Source organism: Palaemon carinicauda, chromosome 17, assembly GCF_036898095.1.
Source record: "Palaemon carinicauda isolate YSFRI2023 chromosome 17, ASM3689809v2, whole genome shotgun sequence".
NCBI classification, from domain to species: domain Eukaryota; kingdom Metazoa; phylum Arthropoda; class Malacostraca; order Decapoda; family Palaemonidae; genus Palaemon; species Palaemon carinicauda.
Genome location: NC_090741.1, coordinates 51493048 through 51497984, shown reverse-complemented (window position 1 = coordinate 51497984; position 4937 = coordinate 51493048). Strand labels below are relative to the sequence as shown.

The 4937-nt window shown below is 45.5% G+C and overlaps 1 pseudogene; it reads left to right on the top strand.

Moving 5' to 3' along the window:
- The first annotated feature begins 4311 nt into the window (after positions 1 to 4311).
- Positions 4312 to 4427, top strand: LOC137656912 (5S ribosomal RNA; annotated as a pseudogene).
- The last annotated feature ends 510 nt before the right edge of the window (positions 4428 to 4937 follow it).

The following is a 4937-nucleotide window of genomic DNA, read 5'->3' as shown; positions in this document are numbered from 1 at the left end:
CCTCCGCCCCCTTCAATTCCATCTAGCAGCTCACTGGGACAAGAATTTGACGCTCGAAGCGGTCTCTATTCCTGTTACCAAAGAGATGAAGACTACTCTCATGTGGTGGAAGAGCAACATCCTTCTCAAGGAGGGTCTCTCGTTAGCTGTTCAGACCCCCAATCTTCATCTCTATTCGGACGCATCAGACTCGGGCTGGGGCGCGACCTTGGACGGACAGGAATGCTCGGGGACATGGAACAAGGAACAGGAAACGCTTCACATCAATTGCAAGGAGTTGTTGGCAGTACATCTGGCCTTAATGAACTTCAAGTCCCTCCTGCTAAACAAGGTGGTGGAGGTGAACTCCGACAACACCACAGCCTTGGCATACATCTCCAAGCAGGGAGGGACTCATTCGAAGAAGCTATACGAGATCGCAAGGGACCTCCTCATTTGGTCAAGAAGTCTAAACCTCAAGCTGGTAACGAGATTCATTCAGGGCAATATGAATGTCTCGGCAGATCGCCTCAGCAGGAAGGGTCAGGTCATCCCCACAGAATGGACCCTTCACAAGGACGTGTGCAACAGACTTTGGACCCTTGTGGGGTCAGCCAACGATAGATCTGTTTGCCACCTCCATGACCAAGAGGCTCCCATTGTACTGTTCCCCAATTCCAGACCCGGCAGCAGTTCACGTGGATGCTTTTCTGCTGGATTGGTCCCATCTCGATCTTTATGCATTCCCGCCGTTCAAGATCATCAACAGAGTTATCCAGAAGTTCGTCTCCCACGAAGGGACACGGCTGACGTTGGTTGCTCCCCTTTGGCCTGCAAGAGAATGGTTCACAGAGGTACTGCAATGGCTGGTCGACGTTCCCAGGACTCTCCCTCTAAGAGTGGACCTTCTACGTCAACCTCACGTAAAGAAGGTACACCCAAGCCTCCACGCTCTTCGTCTGACTGCCTTCAGACTATCGAAAGACTCTCTAGAGCTAGAGGCTTTTCGAAGGAGGCAGCCAGAGCGATTGCCAGAGCAAGGAGGATTTCCACTCGTAGAGTCTATCAATCCAAGTGGGAAGTCTTCCGAAGCTGGTGCAGAGCCAATGCAGTTTCCTCTACCAATACCTCTGTAACCCAAGTTGCTGACTTCCTGTTACATCTTAGGAATGTTAGATCTCTTTCGGCTCCTACGATCAAAGGGTACAGAAGTATGTTGGCATCAGTTTTCCGCCACAGAGGCTTGGATCTTTCTTCCAACAAGGATCTATAGGACATCCTTAAGTCTTTCGAGACCTCTAAAGAACGTCGCTTGTCCACTCCAGGCTGGAATCTAGACGTAGTCTTAAGGTTCCTGATGTCTCCTAGATTTGAACCTCTCCAGTCAGCCTCTTTCAAAGACCTTACTCTCAAAACTCTTTTCCTCGTCTGCCTTGCAACAGCCAAAAGAGTTAGTGAGGTTCACGCCTTCAGCAGGAACATAGGATTCACATCCGAAACAGCAACATGTTCCTTACAGCTCGGGTTTTTGGCAAAAAATGAACTTCCTTCACGTCCTTGGCCTAGATCGTTCGAAATTCCTAGCCTCTCCAACATGGTGGGTAACGAGCTAGAGAGAGTTCTTTGCCCTGTCAGAGCTCTAAAGTATTATCTTAAAAGGTCAAAACCTATACGAGGACAATCAGAAGCCTTATGGTGTGCCATCAAGAAACCTTCGATGCCTATGTCCAAAAACGCAGTTTCGTATTACATAAGGCTTCTGATTAGAGAAGCTCATTCTCACATGAAGGATGAAGACCTTGCTTTGCTGAAGGTAAGGACCCACGAAGTGAGAGCTGTAGCTACTTCGATGGCCTTCAAACAGAACCGTTCTCTGAAGAGTATTATGGATGCAACCTATTGGAGGAGCAAGTCAGTGTTTGCATCATTTTATCTCAAAGATGTCCAGTCTCTTTACGAGAACTGCTACACCCTGGGACCATTCGTAGCAGCGAGTGCAGTAGTAGGTGAGGGCTCAGCCACTACATTCCCTTAATCCCATAACCTTTTTTAACCTTTCTCTTGAATGCTTTTATTGTTGTTTTTGGGTTTTTACGGTAGGCTAAGAAGCCTTCCGCATCCTAGTTGATTTGGCGGGTGGTCAATTCGTTCTTGAGAAGCGCCTAGGTTAGAGGTTGTGTAGAGGTCCTTTAGTATGGGTTGCAGCCCTTTATACTTCAGCACCTTAGAGTTGTTCAGCGCTCAGTAAGGAAGACGAACTTATTAAAGGCAGAGTAATGGTTCAAGTCGACTTCCTTACCAGGTACTTATAATTTCATTGTTATTTTGAATAACTGATAATATGAAATACGGGATACTTAGCTTCTTGATATACATGTACACTGGTTTTCACCCACCTCCCTGGGTGTGAATCAGCTACATGATTATCGGGTAAGATTAATATTGAAAAATGTTATTTTCATTAGTAAAATAAATTTTTGAATATACTTACCCGATAATCATGATTTAATTGACCCACCCTTCCTCCCCATAGAGAACCAGTGGACCGAGGAAAAATTGAGGTGGTGTCAACAAGAAGTACTGCAGTACCTGGCCACAGGTGGCGCTGGTGAGTACACCCCCCTCTTGTATAGCGATCGCTGGCGTATCCCGTCCGTAGAATTCTGTCGGGCAACGGAGTTGACAGCTACATGATTATCGGGTAAGTATATTCAAAAATTTATTTTACTAATGAAAATAACATTTTGTTGCATTTATATGGGATTCAGTGACTTTTGCATTCCCATTCAAACCATTGACAGAATTGTAAGTCTCTCTCTACGGAGTTCATTACGTTTGAGAGAGCGTAAACTTTGGTTTTCAAATAATTGTGAAACTATCTTTTTACCAAAGAGTAAAATGCAATTTTTTAGTGCTAAATTATGCAGTAAATTTTATTCAGTGGAGAGTGCTTCTATTCGGACCTGTCGTTATCCTAGGCTTAGACCTCTGTCAAGCTCCCGGACTCAGGGGAGAAGTTAAGTCAAACGGCGAAAGGAATTGAGAGGGTAGCCAGGCGTTAGTCTTTTAAGACCTGAACAAAAATCCTCTCGAGCGTTTTCTGTCGATCCCCAGAACGCTCACCCTCGCTATAGATAAAGCGAGGTATTAGTGTTTTCAAACATTATACGCACGCTTCAGGCGCTAAGCTGAAAACAAAATTAGATTCGTTCTGCGTGTTACGTTTCATGTGGCGTGGACGTAGTGCTGCCGCCTCTACCTGATGGGTGTCGTCTCCCGACAGTGGCGAGCGCTAGGGATTGACGAAGATAATGCTGAATACGTTTCGCCTAAGGTTGACCCTTGATCTTTGCTGTTAGGCATGAAACCGCAACTATCTTCGTTTATGCAGTCTTATCAGCCTGCCGTTAACAGTGCGGTTGGGTGTCACATTTCCGATCTTTGACACAGTCGCACAGGCGACGTGTCTTTAACGGTGATGATTCGTTGTTGCACAGGCGGCCTACCAGCCGCAATGTTCAATGGTGGGAGAAAGTGGATGCATTACTTCGATTACCTGCTCAACACAAACCGACCGCGCATAGCGCCTAGTATCAGCTGTTCGGGCATGCTGACGTTCGCCAGGCAGCAGAGCATGCTACCAAGAGACATGACAGACAGCAGAGCTGGCGAAGCGTCGGCGGAACGGTGCGTCAGTGTGGTCACTTCAGCGTCAGGGGGGACGCTTCAGCGTCCGTGTGGATGCTTCGCTACCTATGACAATAGACTTTGATGTCTACCTAACCAAGACCGTCTAGCGTTGTTATTGTTGCTCCAGGCGCCATATTAAGAAATAAATCTTAACTAGAAAGATATTATATTCTCAGACCAAGGCCTGCTGGGCTAACTCTTGGTTGGGAGAACTAGAATTAAAACCTCTAAGCATTGAGGTCTGAATTCAGAATCCTAAGGAGTGGATTCCTAAGAATCAAGACTTCTCTTCCTAGGATAGAGTATTGTAGGAGGAAGGTAATAACTTTTAGAAACTCGTGAGAATTTTTCTGAAGTTTCCCTTTTATTTTATACCTGCTGCTCCTCGTTCCGACTTCAGAGTTTTTGCTAGTTGAGTTGATGGTGTCTCTATTCATTTTATTTTCATTACTAGCCAGGCTACAACCCTAGTTGGGAAAGCAAGATGCTTTAACCCACAGGGCTCCTATAGGGAAAGATGGCCTAGTAAGTTAATAGGAAAATAAATAAATAAATAAATTAACATTAAATCATTCTCAGAAAATAACAAACCTTACTGTAGAGGTTGATGCAGAGCCTACAGCTGCAACAGCAGGAAGTGCAGTCAACGGCCGTACCACGTTGAAAATACCGCATCTCATCCGATCAGCGAAGTTAAGCAACATTGGGTCTGGTCAGTACTTGGATGAGTGACCTCCTGGGAACACCAGATGTTTGCATTTTAAGGCCTTTATGAGAATAGAGCGTAAGAGTATATCTCCCACCATGGGCAGATCTTTTATGATTTAATGTATTGTTATAAAACGCTCGTTTAGTGACTCGTAAACATAGCACAGTGCACTGGAGGAGGTGTTTGTTCGTGTTTGTCTTACTCCTAGCCCTACACCTCTTCCTTACGTTCCAACCCCTGGGAGAAGGAAGGTCGGTAGGCTAAGGTACATCGCGGACCTTGTGCATTAAACGTATGTTCCGCCGAGCGATCCTGTTGATGTAGTCCAAGATATTCCTTCTCCACTTTGGAATGATAAAGTAAAGCTCTTTTCTTCGCCTACGATTGTTGAACTATGATGTCACAACCATGTGACATAGTATCTTGAAAAGAACGAAGTTGGAATGTCTTGAAGCGATCAGTTCGTCATTGCTATGGTATCATGGATCTTGTAACTTCTTTCTGCATAATAGGACGCAGTTCCCTGACGAGGATGACGTTCTACATTTTCCCTGTCTAC